The sequence below is a fragment of the Lytechinus variegatus genome, chromosome 14, assembly GCF_018143015.1.
Source record: "Lytechinus variegatus isolate NC3 chromosome 14, Lvar_3.0, whole genome shotgun sequence".
NCBI classification, from domain to species: domain Eukaryota; kingdom Metazoa; phylum Echinodermata; class Echinoidea; order Temnopleuroida; family Toxopneustidae; genus Lytechinus; species Lytechinus variegatus.
In genome coordinates, this window is record NC_054753.1 from 20321011 (window position 1) to 20337673 (window position 16663).

Genomic DNA, 16663 nt, shown 5'->3' on the forward strand with positions numbered 1-16663 from the left:
TTAACGGAAAGTTCTGAGTCTGTATGTGAATTGATAATTTTTTTTTGTGTTAAATTGTGGTTCTATGAACATTTTCATATTGTTTGAGTAAAAGAAAATTATTCAGTAATGTTTGTGTTGTGATAATTATATTTTAAAAAATATTTGTATCTTTCTCTCATCTCTGATTCTCGCTCGGGTTTCATCTCATGTATTCCTGATCCACTCCTCTCGTATTCTCTCCCAACTCCCAATATAGGCCCTACTATAGTGTTTTCTATTCTCCATCTGTAGTTTCTCGCGGCCCATCGGTTGACAGTTGGACTAAATAAATGACAAATATTCTCATTAACAAGGTCAGGAGATGAATAAAAATTCTACTAGATTTTTGCTATAGTAAGCCACATCAGTATCCGAGTAATTATGATTTATTTTCAATTATCTTATTACGATTCGATGATGGGAAAAAAATTAAATCATCAAGAACATATTTCGCGCTCAATCATAAACGACCTTGTATGTTAATGACGCCATTCAAGAAGATCAAGGCCCTATATAAACATTTATATAGGGCCTTGAAGAAGATGGAATAGCGCCACCATACACAATTTTAAAACAAGTTTTATTTTATTATAAATTATTTCCTCGAAAAACCGATATTATTGTTTCTTTCCTACTCTTCTTTTCATATTTGCTCCTTCATTTTTTGTGTTTCATACTTTTTCTTTCTATCCATCTTTGTTTCTTTCTTCATTTCTCTTTCCCTTTCTTTCACACCCCCTCTTTCTCTCTTTCGTTCCTTTCTCTTACATGGCCCAATTTAGTATTTATTTCTAAATCAAAGTATCCACCAAAAGTTCTTATCTGAAATATTTGTCTAAGTTTAATGATTTTTTAAATAAAGATTATTTTATGCGCATGTCAGTCGAGATAAATATGCTGTTTTGAATATGAATATATAGATCAAGGAAAACATGATAATGTTATTTTATTTTTATTGAAATCATCGCATGCGTCCAAAAGCAATTTATGTCTCAATTATCCTTCTTCACATCTTTCTCTCACCACCATACCTATTAACGGTGGGTATTCCGTTATAACTTATCATCACTGTCATCTTTACCACCATCTTCATCACCACCATGCCACCACTATCTACATCATCATCATCGTCGTCATCCTCAACACTACCACCACCACCATCTTCAAAACTACTGTCATCATCATCATCGCTACCATCTTCACCACCACTATTATTATCATTATCACCATTAATACCATCACAACACTACCTTCATAATGATAGTAAGAATAATCATCGTCATCACAACCACCATCCCTATCCTCATCACCACCACCACTACCGCCGCCACCATTGTCATTATCATAGTCATCATCACCACCACCCCCATCACCACCACGACCATGACGACTACCATCATTTGAATAGTCTTCATCACCATCATCATCTATCATACGATCATCATCATCTTCATCACTATCATCACCATCATCGTCATAATATCGTCATCATTGCCATCACATTATCATTATCATCATCATCATCATCATCATCATTACCATTATCATCATCATCATCATCAACATTATCATCATCATCATCATCATTACCATTATCATCATCATCATCATTACCATTATCATCATCCTCATCATCATCATCACCATCAACATCATCAACATCACCATCATCAACATCACCATCATCAACATCATCATCATCACATCATCTATCATAATCATTACCATCACATTAGCAATTCACAAAATAAAAATGTATTCGAGATGACATCCCCCCTTCCTCAACTTTTTTTATAGAAACTCTTAGAATTGATGTTGGTGTCTCGGTGATTATCTGTTAAAATTATTCTACCAGAATTTGGTAGTGTTAAATATACATGTACATGTATAAGTTTGGTGCTTTTTTTTACCGAAATTAGTGATAAGCAGTTCTTCGTTTTTAAGTAAATCATCTTCTCACTCCCTTTCTCTCTCTCACCGACTACCCCCCCCCCCCCTCCTCGTTCTATTTAGTTAGTATTCAACATGTTCAAAGCAGTGTTGTAGTGCCTTGATGCTCGGCCTTGGCCTTAAGGCGCCTTAAGGCCTATTTTTTCAAAGCCTTGACCTTGAACATTCAAGCCTTGGCCTTGAGAGGGCCTTGGCCTTGGCCTTGAGGATTTTGAGCCTTGAAATTTCAAGGCATTTTCAAGGCATTTTCAAGGCTTTTTCAAGGCTTTTTCAAGGCATTTTGTATTTTGTACTTTCATTTGTTTTATATAAGTAATTATAAATGTTTCAATTTGTTCTGTATATTTAATGACACTCTAATGGTCAAAACTACCAGTCATCAGTCACAGTAACAACAGCAGTAAGTGCACTAGCTGTGTCATCGATTGTAATTCTTAAATCATCATTATTAAGAATTATCATCACATTGTAACAAAGAAAACAGCAGTGATGAAAAATAAAGTTTAATTGGTAATGTGTTGTAATCATGACTAATGATGATAATGACAATATTAATAATAATGATAATAATGACAGTAATGATTATGATCAAGATTATAGTGCTTTGATGAAAGGAATAATTCTGACAGATCTGACTACAATTTTGACAACAACTTTCATACTTTAAAGTTTAAACATAGCTAACTCTAAGGAATGATTTATAACAAGGTTGATTTCTATTCCATTAGGATTTTCCTTGTATTATTTTCTTTAGCCAACAAGAATGATTTAAGTCTTAATTATATTCTGAAAAGATTTGGAAAACTTGAACACAGACTTTAATTTTGTTATATCCAAATTGGCTATGTCAATGGCATGATGAGCCAAAAATTTAGAGGGGCCAAGCATGGCATATAAAACAAAATTTCTGCCAAAAAAATGAAAGCGATTGAAGCGAGCGAGCGAACAAAATTTGTCACCCTCTTGCTATAAAAAAGCTTTTTTGAAAGATTGTGACAGTATGTTTAGAAAATAATAACAAATTTACTCCACATTTTCCTTTCCTTTATCCCCCTAATTTAAGTTTATTCTTGGTGGTGGAACTTCTTTCTCTCTCTCTCATTTTTTTTGGGGGGTCCGATATATTTTTAAACAGACGAGATAGAGGAATGGGAAGAGAGAGAGAGAGGATAAGGGAGAGAAATATGTAAGGGGATAAGAAACTGGGCGTGGCTGGTTAGGCAGAAAATACTGCAAAATTAGTTAATGATAGGCAGCATATCTTTTCTAAATTGTAAGGAGAAACATGTAAGGGCATAAGAAAGATGGGGTGGCTGGTTAGGCAGATCATACTGCAGAATTAGTTAAGAATGATAGGCAGTACATCTTTTCTAAATTGTATACATTTTGTTTTGGGTCTAGTGTCTCAGATTGACAAAACAAAGGGAAAAAAATTCAATGAAATAACGTATTTGTTTTTGTGTCAATGTGGGTTCAAGAAATAATGATTAATTAAAATAATGATATATAATTAATAATTATTAATGTTATTAATAATTATTAATAATTTAATGTTTCAGAATATAATCAAGATTTACCCCCCCCCCCCCAACTAAGGGTATGGGGTGCACCCCATTTATTCTGTATCCTTTTGAATATAACTTTATTTTGTAAGTATCTTTATTCTTTTTTTTAAAGTAAAATAGGTGTAGAAGATACAAAAAATGAGAATTGAATTAAGTGTTTGTAAGCAGAAAAAACATGAAAACTGGCAAGAATCCTAAAAATGACACATTTTCAAGTCAGCATTTGAAAATTTCAGCTTGCGCTCTGTGCTCTCTTGTCCCCCCCCCCAAAAAAAAAAAAAAAATCCTGTAGGAAAAAATGTCTCTTTTTCCAAAGTAAAAAATGCCTTCTTTTTTTCAGAATGATTTTGCCCTTTCAAAAAGAAATACCTTCTTTAATAGTAAAAATAATACATTTTATTTTAGGTTTGAAAATCACAAATTTTGTACCATGCTTACATCAGTTATTGTTTAGTACAGTACTACATGTAATCCTGTTCATGGTTACAAAAATGTATAGAATGGTGTTTTCTGGTTTGAATATCACAAATTTTTGGCTCGCCTTCTGCACTCGCATCAATAATTGTACTCATTCTATTCCTGTTTACACACAAAAATGCTTAGAATGTCAGTTTTCAGGTTGGAATATCACAATTTTTTTTAGCTCGCACTTTGCGCTCACTTTACTTTGATTGGTGAGTTATGTATCCTATTAAAAATGCAGTCATTAAATGCTTCCTTTTCTGATCTGTACATTATCTAGCATTATTTCTTTAATTAGATACGCATCTTTTTCATGATTAAAAAAACAGCTCAGAATATTAAATTTTCATGTCTTATTTCACATGTCCAGAAGTTTGAGATCGTGGTTCGTACCGGCAACATCACGCACAGTGATTTAGTGATTAACAGTCATTAACTCCATAATTGACCAAAAATCGAGTTTTACAACTTCAGAATTGATTTTCTTTTCAAAATTGCTTGCTCGCTACACTTTCTCGCTGAGAAGTAAACCTAAATCAAAATATCTATCTTATCAATAAGAAATAAATTTAAAAAGGCTTTGCTCAACTTAATTTCTACAAAACAAACAACTACTTCACGCAGTTGATAAACTCATTTTTGAAAATACATGTATCTGTTAGCACCAAAAATTCCCATTTTGGTATATAAGTGCCTTTTTGGCTCTGAACCAACCCCCCCCCCCAAAAAAAAAAAAATATTATATGTAATATATTATGTCTAAATCTATCATGAAATTATTATTGTTTAAATGTACAAGGGTGAAATTCTTTATTCCCTCAGTCCGCTCGCTCACATACATTTTTGCCATGTGTGATGTCTAGCGGCCTAAGCATTGTTAGCTCATTGTTCTGTATATCGTAAGTTTGAAATGCCTTGGCCTTGGCCTTGGCCTTGAGGTTTTCAGGCCTTGGCCTTGGCCTTGGGTTTCCATGCCTTGGCCTCAGCCTTGGGTATTGAAGCCTTGGCCTTGGGTATTAAAGCCTTGGCCTTAGCCTTGGCCTTGGAGGTTTGAGCCTTGACTACAACACTGGTTCAAAGTTTGACCAGACTTGATTCAATTGATCATATATACAATTTAATGAAAAGAGAAATCCATAGATTCAATTCAAAAGGAATAATCGGTATGTGCTCGATATATATACTTCAATTTTAATCAAATATGCATTTTTAGATAGTAAACTCTAAGATTGTCCTCTCGGAATAATTTTCCCTCGTTTTCTATCTTCACCGTTTACATATCTCATAAAATAATCGGATATCCATTTGTTGTCTCGTTTGCTTTGATATATAATATGCATTCTAATACATATAGGCCTAACAGAAAAAACAATCGAATATCAAAATGTAGCCTTTGTATAATGTAATATGATTTGCAGCTTGAGGCCCCTTTCATCTGTTATGGAGATTCTTGATTAAAGTATAAACCAAAGGATTTATTCTACAGTCAGCATATCAAAATATAAGATTTTTCTTTATTTTTATATTAGATAGTTGGTAACAATCGATACCTATACCATTCCCTTTAAAGTATACGATGGTCCCGTAACATTTAGGTTAGCGATTGATCGTTTGCTTGGTATTCGTGATTAATTGTACATTGTAGTCAATTCAATCAATCGTAGAGATATTCATCTAAGATGCTTGTTGAGGTTCATGTTACAGGCCCCAGAAGTGCATTTCAAAACATGAGGCCCATTTGCTCTTTTTTTGTCATGTTGAACTAACTATATAACACAAAGGTTAGCGATTAATCGCTAAATGAAATAGCCAATCAGGATCGTCGTTGCAAGCATATTTTGCTCGATAGACTGAATAGGAACCAATCAGGATTGTTCTTTCAAACTTGTATTACGGGGTCTGATGTCATGGTTATACATTAAAAATAATTTCATCTCATAGCTACGCATAGTCACTAATAGTGATTCATTCATGGCGTCAGGAAACATGTTTTAAAATAATACAAACCTTACCGAAATTATAAAACTATAATTGTAATAATGATAATAATCCGCTTTTATATAGTGCTTGATACATCAGAACGACATGTCTAAACGTATATAACCCAGTCATCGGATTCGTTCAGTCATTCCGCAAAAACTGCGTGCATATCCTCTACTCCCTGGGGATTATTCCAGTCACTCGCCTGTGAGGCGCACATAGTATTGGACAAGCTACAATGACTTTCACATCCTACCGGGTACCCATTAATAGCAACTGGGTCGAGTGTGGCAAAGTGTGGATATAAGCCAGACAGCGGTGGAATTCGCACACACATCCCTCTGTTTACTGTTTACAAGGCGAGAGTCAGAACAACTACACCAAGGCTCCTCCACACTATATTTTTTCATTAATTTACTTTTAAAGTACTCTTTCCCTTTGGATAAACAGCACTGGAGTCGATCCGTGACGTCATACTCTTCAATTGGGGGAATAGGCCACCCCCCTTGAACAAATTAAAGATTCACAACACAAATCGACACCCGTGATAAACAGAATCGTTCTAAACAAGGTACTTAAAAACTATATACAAGAGAATCTCATAGAATAACCTCTGAGAGAGCAGTAACACGATAGCATGCATTTCTAAAATATAAATCGTGATATTTACAAAAGAAAAAGTCATTTTTACATCAAATTCGAAGTACAATGAAATGTTATTAAATTAAAATAACCATAGATCGACCTGGAGTTGTCCATCTACGTTAAAGGTCTCTTGAATCATCGTAAAAGGGTTTTTAAGGACGTTTTTAAAGAAAGGCTGTTGTCATTATTATAAACTCGCAATCGAAAAGAATTCCGCATTTTGGGCTCGTACTAAAAATAAAACTAGTTTTGTTTTATTCTTTTATTTCTATTTTAGCCTGGTCAATATATTTTAATTCATACTTGATTTAAAGTCCATTCGGAAATATCGAAAAAAAAGTGGTTTAGTTTTTGACACCGGTTTGTTTTCGTTATATGCAAAAATGGGATAAAGATTGCAGAAATGATCTTTAAAAAATGGGTGTCAAAGTCATGGTTTTGTGGCGGTCCTCATGGTGATTATTGTATGATACACGAGTGCATTAGAACATACGCCAACCACTGGAATATACGAGTCGAATAACAATGGAATATTTGATGCAAAATTCAAGTTAAATCAGGAATTCTGTTTGTATGATTTTTTTTCTAACGGCCGCCGTACCGCGAGTCAAAAACAACCGTTTTAACATTGTTTGTACCAACTGTGATTTAAATATAAAATTAGATAAAACGGCTGTTTTCGACTCGCCGTACGGCGGCCGTTATAGGTGGAAATGTGACTGCAACATCTTAAACTTCTCTGTACCATAATATAGAGATATTGTAAGCCTGGTATTATATACCTAAATACATTTCGTATATGCAGTATTATGATCTTCGATATCTTGCATATAATAATTAAGATTAATTAAGACATTTATATCTAAATGTATCTATTCACAAAATGAATGTGTCTATTCATATCTCCTTCTGTTCACTAATATACAAAATACCATTATATTGCTTTCATTCATATTCAGAGGGACTTATGACAATTTCAAAGAAGACTGAAAACAATGTTATTCTTGAGATGTCTTGTTTGCATTCTTAAAAGAAAGGAAATCAAAATGGAATATTTTCAAGACTATTCTGAAACAATACCTATACAAAAAGTTTTTACCAGCAAATATTTCATTTTTCAAATAAATGGTTTTAAGCGGTTGGTACATCTTTCCCTTTTGGAGAAGATTACATAATAAGAAAAAAAAATGCAAGAATCTTCTAGACGGTCAAAAAGAAAGCATCTTATCATTCCATCATCCACGATGATTTAACTGAATAATATACAAATAGCGATCATGCATGAATATGATGCTACGAAAACTTCGCATGATGTGAAAGCAAAATGGTCTAATACTGTAGAGTGTAATCTTTCTGCTTATGGTGCGTTTATACCCCTTATGCACAGTAAATATATTCATTAGCATGATTAGTATGTATCATAGTAATTCTCTTGATATATGTTTAATAACGTTTGCTGATTACTTTGTTATATTTTCAATTAATGCTTAGTTATATCTTGGTTTTTTTAGTTAGTAATTTTGCTATCACTTGATAATTACAATGATAATCACGATCGCCCTATGTTTGTTGCAGACTGAATAGTATATTCAATACTCGTAAAATTGGTGCAAAATGACGTGCATTTTTACACTTCATTGATTGATTCATTTTATTTATCACTTGTATGTTGAATTAAATGTTCAAATTTCCACGTTTTATCAAGCTTGTGGCTGCAACACATAGTCTTTTTTAATTAACACATTTTCTACGAATTAAATTGTACCGTATCTCTATCACATTAACTGATTTTATCATTGGATGAAGATATCACATGGTAAGTAAATTTATATCGACACGTGTTAAAGTAGATTTGTAGCAGGATGAAAGCATGTCAGTTTCCATACTACATGGTATGATATAACGTAGATTACAGTGATACCTTCATGAAATATAACTTCTCGCAACAAGCAAAGGCGAGCATGTCTGGGGAGAGGGAAACCAAGTAACACCACCAAGTATCCAATGTCATATCAAGTGCATTGAATTCAACTCTTTCCTTCAGGTTCAGACCATCAAGATCATAGAGCCTGATCAGGACGCTACTATTTTCCATATCAACACTCGCTACATACACCCTGTCCTGCTCATCCACGGCAGCATACAGGTAGACACACTCTGGAGCTTGTAGAGACTCACCAGCATTCCCATCCCTGTCATAGACCGTCACCACGCTTGGATCGGCAAAACATGAACTCGTGACGATTAAACCCGACCCGGTGATAGATGCCTGATACGTATCGTGCTTTGTTTGCACGGTGTGTTTAAGAGTGGATCCTGTCGGGTCATAGATATAGACTTGTTTTCCATAGTTAGTAATGATGATTTCATCTGATGGACTACTGTTAACTCTGAGAAGATATTGACTGTCTCTCACGTGGATTGTTGCTTTCCTAGAGCCAAGGCGAGAGTAGATGTGGGCTTCTGTTCTACCAGTGGACACGCAAAACGCCCCGTCCCGTTGCAAAACCAGATCATAACAATTGATGTCATTTAAGGGTGTGTTTCTATATCGCTGCTTTCCACCATTTGAATCAATGATATCAATACCTTGTGCATTCCACCCATACCCGATAGCGACAGTCATGACAGTGCTATGGGAGTGCCTTGTCATACCGTGCATCCCTCCCCGTAGATCAACACACTGAATGACTTCCATCTTGGGATCTGATCCTGAGATGCTCCCGAGGTCAAGACGAGTATCATCTGCTGGTTTGAACCTCTTCTCCTGTGCTTTCTTCGTAATAGCTTCCGCAGAAGTGTGATCAGTAACCTCCTTCAGCATAGCATCCAGCTCTTCACAGAGCAAGACATGAGCAGATAGAGTGTCTGTCTCAAGATGACCCAATCTGTCATTATCTACCAAAGTAACTGAACTACAAATACTCTTGATCCTCTGTCGATCTTTTGACTTCAATACGTCGAGTTCGTCATCAAAACTATGTTCTAAGGCATTTATCTGCTCGGTGAGATTTCGAAGATTTTCTTCCAGTTCCTTGGCCTTGATGTTGTAGGCTTGCTTGACATCATCTAGTAGTGTCTGCACTGCAGTGTGTACCTCATGACGTTGTATTTCTATGTTCTGAATGTTCTTCTCTAGCTCTGCTTTCTTGTCAGCACATCGTTGAGCAAGGTCTGTTACCTACGTATAGAATGTGATAAAAACAGTGAGTTAAATCTGGAAATATTCCATAAAGGTGAATATAACAAATGCTAATACTCTAAAACAAAGAAATCATACAGAATGACGTACGACAATCTGAATAAGCTTGAAGAGAGACAGCATATAATTACAAAATTGTTTGTCACATTGAAACAATACCGATAATAATCATTAATGCTGTTCAACATAAAGAATAAATAAAATTAAATGCAGCAACATTTTAGATGCTGATGATGGTATTACAAATTATTATATATCATTGTCAATCTGTATTCAACACCATCTATATTTTTATTTTGTTAATCAATATTGATGTATATATTCTTATTCATTATATCATTATTATAGCTATCATTATTCGTCTTATCATTAGTAGTAGTATTATTATCATTATTTTTGTCATTGATATTTCATTATTATCAATATTATCATTTTTTACTATTACTGTTCTGAATATCTTATATGTCTTGATATTGTGATTATCATTATTATCATCGTCATCACAATCAAAATCATTATTAAAAGTGGTATGATCTTTGGTGTTAATTCTTATCAATTAATTAGATTTCATCATTTTCTGCTCAATGACCGCCCTCAGTATTTATAAACCATGTTAAATCTACCTGCAAATTTTGAATTTTGACCTTGCCCCCATATTTCAAGGCACTGCACCTCCATATGAACCATAATCATATCATGTAGGGTATCATTTTAAGGAGAATCAAATGTTCTATTTATTGCTATTAATTACACATTGATATTCATTAAAACCGAGGAGGGATTATCGATCAAAGTCAGATTTACAAACTTTTTTGAGGAGTTTTAGATCAATACAATAATGAAGGGGTACTCAGACTGAGAGGGACAAACAAACACTGAAAACCTGATCAAAATTTGACAAGGAAATTTATAAGCATTGCGTTACCTTGGTGACACTCTTATAAAATTGGTTACTGCTTTGATTTGTAATATCATCATTGTTGAAACAAATTTTATACACAATGCATTGTGATGTCCTATAATGAAATAAGAAAAGGGAAAGTTGGGACCATACATCATGAGCCCACTTATCACTGGTCATAGCTGTTTTCACAAAATATCGCTAAACTTACAAATTAATTAGTTGTTTTATCAGATTTTGATGAAATTTTCAGCGTTTTGCCATTTTATGCTATGGAGTATGTCATAATGTATATTCTGATTTTACTATTTTAAGCCAGGAGAACCCATTTTTAAAGGAATTTTACTGATAGTTCTATAGCATGCGTGACTAGTTTGTATACTCCTAAGAATGTCACATGATGGATCCTACCATTGAAAAGAGATTTCATTAAATTATGATAAACAATAGAATATGGAACCATGGAGGTAAATCAGGATAGCTCGGTGAATGCATCTAACACAATATTGGGCTGTGATGCTATACGATGTGAGACAATCTGGATTACAGTGATACCTTGATGAAATATAACTTATCCCAACAAGCAAAGACGAGCATGTTTGGGGAGAGGGAAACCAAGTAACACGAACTCCTACCCAATGTCATATCAAGTGCATTGAATTCAACTCTTTCTATCAGGTTCAGACCATCAAGATCATAGAGCCTGATCACGACGCTACTATTCTTCCTATCAACACTCGCTGCATACACCCTGTCCTGCTCATCCACGGCAGCATACAGGTAGACATCCCGTGGAGCTTGTAGAGACTCACCAGCATTCCCATCCCTGTCATAGACCGTCACCACGCTTGGATTGACCCAACATGAACTCGTGACGATCAAACCGTCCTGGTGGTAGATGCCTGCTCCGTTTTGCGCTTTGTTTGAACAGTGTGTTTAAGAGTGGATCCCGTCGGGTCATAGATATAGACTTGTTTCCATAGTTAGTAATGATGATTTCATCTGTTGGACTCCTGTTAACTCTGAGAAAATTTCCATTGTTTCTCACGTGGATCGTTGCTTTCCTGGAGCCAAGGGGAGAGTAGATGTAGGCTTCTGTAGTACCAGTAGACACGCATAACGCCCCGTCCCGTTGCAAAATCAGACCATAACATTTCATGTCATTTAAGGCTAATATGTTACTATATCGCTGCTTACCACCATTTGAATCAATGATATCAATACCTTGTGCATAATCCCCATACACGATAGCGACAGAGCTATTGGAGTACCTTGTCATACCGAGCATCCATTCCCGTAGATCAACACACTGAATGACATCCATCTTGGGATCTGATCCTGAAATACTCCGAGGTCAAGCTGAGTATCATCTGCTGGTTTGAACCTCTTCTCCTGTGCTTTCTTCTTAATAGCTTCCGCAGAAGTGTGATCATCAGTAACCTCCTTCAGCATGGCATCCAGCTCCTCACAGAGCAAGATATGAGCAGATAGAGTGTCTGTCTCAAGATGACCCAGTCTGTCATTATCTACCAAAGTAATTGAACTACAAATACTCTTGATCCTCTGTCGATCTTTTGACTTCAAGACGTTGAGGTCGTCATCAAAACTACGTTCTAAGGAATATATTTGCTCGGTAAGATTTCGAAGATTTTCTTCCAGCTCCTTGGCCTTGATGCTGTAGGCTTGCCTGACATTATCTAGTAGTGTCTGCACTGCAGTGTGTACCTCATGACGTTGTATTTCTATGTTCTGAATGTTCTTCTCCAGCTCTGCTTTCTTGTCAGCACATCGTTGAGCAAGGTCTGTCACCTACGAATTGAAAGTGATAAAAACAGTGAGTTAGATCTGGAAATATTCCATGAAGGTGAATATAACAAATGATAATACTACAAAACAAAGATAAGTCATACAGAATGTCACACGACAATTTGAATAAGCTTGAAGAGAGACAGCATATACTTACAAAATTGTTTGTCATTGAAACAATACCGATAATAATCATTAATGCTGTTCAACATAAAGAATGAATAACAAAATTAAATGCAACAACATTTTGGATGCTGATGATGGTATTACAAATTATTATATATCATTGTCAATCTGTATTCAAGACCAACTATATTTTTATTTTTAAATCATTTTTTTTTTTTTTTTACTAGTATTACTGGTATTTTACTATTACTGTTCTTAATATCCTATATATCTTGATATTTTGATTATCATCATTATTGTCATCACAATCATAATCATTATTAAAAGTGGTATGATCTTTGGTGTTCATTCTTTAATTTTTAATTCTTAAAATTTTAATTCTTTAATCATTTAATTTTCATCATGTTCTGCTCAATGATCGCCCTCAGTATTTATAACCATGTTAAATCTACCTATTATACACACTTAAAATGTTGGGCAACATACTGTCCACTGTGTTGGGTAATGTTTGTAAAAAATAAATATATGCATGCTTATATATTCTGGGCAGTTATTGTCCAATTGAGCAAAGTTATTACCCAATTATTAGTTTTTATTACCCAACTTGGAATATTTTAACCAATAGTAGTATGGATAGTATGTTGCCCAGTGATTTTGGTCTTTTTTGCCCAAAATGTTGCCTACATTTTTGCACAAGCTGGTTAACCTCACATCAGTGGCGTAGCTAGGATTTTTTTCCTGGGGGGGGTCCTTGCTTTTTCAGGGGGGGGGCACCGGCCATTTTTTTCCAAAGTGTGTGTATGTGTCACAAGGGTGGATCCGACTTTCGCTAATAGGGGACGCGTCCGGACGGGGCCCAAAATTATCTTCACCTATATTTTCCCCGATCAGTCACTTCTTAATTTTATTCTTATAAAACAACATTAACATGAAATAATCTCATAAGCCTTATAAAAAGTGCGAGCGCGAAGCGCGAGCGATTTTTTTTTTACTTTCATGTATTTTTTCCTGAAAATTTAATATTCTGGGCAAAGTTATGTGTGATCCTAAACAAAATTCGTTTGTAACTAGATGGTTACTGCGAACGCCAAGCACGAGCAGATATTTGTATTAACTGTTCAAGCATTATCGAAAAGGGACCCGGTTAAGGACTGCTTACAGTTACCCAAGAAGACGGTATATATTTCAATAATGCGAGCGCGAAGCGCGAGCAAACTTTTTTGACATTCTGACCTAAAAAATGGTTATTCTAAGCACTTTTTGTATAAATAAATGGGATTGGTATGTAACTAAACAATTGATGCGAGCGCGAAGCGCGAGAGGAAGAAAATTGAGATTTTAGACCTAAAAGTTATGTAGTTAATTGGGTATAATTAGTAATGCGATCGTGAAGCGTGAGCTGACAATTATTGATATTCTGATGTGAAACTGGATAATTTAAGCAAATTTTGAATAAAGAACATGCATGCAGGCTATTGCGCATGTTTTAGATTTAGACCTAGAATCTGGGCATTCTGAATACATTTGTTTATGGAACATTATGGAATACACGATGACAATATTGACTTGGCAAATCAAACAATGTGACCACGCAGAGTGAGCTTAAAATGCTGATATGTAGACCATAAAACGGACATTTTACAGAGCACTTAAATTTGTAAATGAAAAAAAAATAATGAAAGCTCGATGTCCGAGCTAAAATATGTTTTGTATATTGACGTCAAAACTTGCTCCATATCAGCCTATTGAGCAAGATATGAATCTCATTGAACAGGCAATTCTGGCGCGAAGCGCAAGCAAAAATTTTATAGAGTAACATGATAGATTTTTTTTTGCAAGTTTTCCCCTCACATTAATTTATTCACTCGTCTTCCTCCTCTTATTTTTCCTCTTCTTTTGTTTTCTTCTGTCTTCTTCTTTTCCTTTTTTTTCTTCTTTCTCCCTCTTTTTTTTTTGCTCTGCCAATTTTTTTTCGGGGGGCACCTGGGGGGGGGGGGGCACGTGCCCCCAGCCCCCCCCCCCCCCGTAGCTACGCCACTGCCTCACATTACTTGTTTAAATAGTTCTTTTATATAAATCAAACAGCTAAGTCTGATTTTTTATTCTCAATTAAAATCAAGCATTGTTGTTTCAAATTCTTAACAACAACTGTAAGGTTTACATAGTAAACAGCGATGTATATACAGTAATTATTACCAGCGTTTATACTGTGATAATTATGAATAAATTTACCTTCCGTCGCAACTCCTGCTCAAAGTCAACCTGGTTCTTGATTTCATGAGCTTTATGACCAACAAGTACACACTTGTGACACACGTGGACCTTACAATCCTCACAAAACATATCTTTGTTCTCTGGTTTGTGGATGGAACACTTCTCGAATAAATGACCAATGCTGACCTTTCCTTCGATGACATCATCCATGGATACGATCTCATGACCGTCAAACAACGCGGTAAGATGTTTATGACAATGTAAGCACTCATCACACATATAACAATTACATGTTTTGCAGAATGATACAGCGTCTTTCAGAGACTTGCAAGCGGTGCATTTCTGGCACATCTCGAGGACAGCATTCATCCCTCCACACTTGGCGTGGTAATCGTCTACGCATCCGTTGATGGAGACATTGAGGCGGAGATCATCGACACGGTTGGCGGACAACTTGGTGATCTCCCTGCAGAGAGGACAGACCATGTGATCAAGGTCCTGGTGGGTTAGATCGTATTTCTTGAGGCATCGCCTACAAAATGTGTGTCCACATGAAGTCAGGATTGTTGCCTCGACAAATATATCAAGACATAATGGACATATCAGGTTCGGTGAAGAGCTTGATGCTTTCTCTGATCCACACTTCTCAGCCATCGCTAAATAAAGAGATCTAATTAAATCCAACCACAAGAACTATCACATTACAACGAAGCCAACAGTGCATTTCGATACAAATCATTCGTAGTGCTGCAATTGTAAAAGCACACTACTGTGAATTGAAGTAGGAACTTTCTATTAATAGAACTGGGTATTCCCACCTACCTTTGAACTTGGCAGCGTTAAGTATGCATAATTTCATCGAAAGAGGGATTTTTTTTTCATTCCGCTTATATATATTTAGTACACATTAATCCAAAAGCCTCGTATTACTTTTGGATTACAATCAAAGGTAAAAGCACACTGCTGCGCAGTATAAACTTCCTAAAAATAGAAGTGGGTATGATAATTATATATCAATAGCATGTATGGTGCTGACTCCATGTGACTACCTGATGACTATGTCATCGGAATTGTTCTTGCACTACAAACTCTTGTCAGTTTTATCTATTACAAAGGTTGATTAGCCAGAATGCAGATATTCCTATTTTCAACTGATTATCTAATTATTCGAGATTTATCGATCCGTGCTGGTCTTGGCATTGTTTGACTGAAGCAACACAGCCAAGAAGCTGTTTTAAACAAGTATACATATACCGCGCTGTTTTGCTAAATCAACTTTACAGGAGTTGTTTAAACGTTGTTTAAAGTCTGAAACAACATTAATAAATCAAGCATGTTTCTTTAAAAGGTTTAACAACTACTGTGAGATTCATATAGTAATATAGTAAACAGTCTTTTATTAAGAAACCCAAAAGTTTTTACTGTGGACTTACTTGGATCGTAGTGTTGGATACTGCACTCTAAAAACGTGACTATCAGTGATTGCCATATCAGTTGCACCCAGCTAACTACTGGTCTAGTCAATTTGACTGATTTGTTTTAAGAGTATTGGCGCTTTGATTTGTATTTGAAACCAAACAAAATTTCAATGTAGAATGTGATCTGGAAAATTAGTCGCGTGATAATACCTGGAAAAGAAGATCTTTTAAAATGATTGTTTTGGTTGAAAGGTTCTTTAATATATAGTTTCAATGAGAAAAAAGGGTAGATTTAAAGAATCATTTACCTATTAAAAATGACAGATTCAAAGAAAGCTATAATCTAATTAATCTTTAAAACACATAGCGTGAT

General features: G+C 35.2%; 1 pseudogene; it reads right to left on the reverse strand.

The window, feature by feature from the left end:
• Window positions 1-11269: 11269 nt before the first annotated feature.
• LOC121427732 lies at window positions 11270-15661 on the reverse strand (annotated as a pseudogene).
• Between the last annotated feature and the right edge of the window lie 1002 nt (window positions 15662-16663).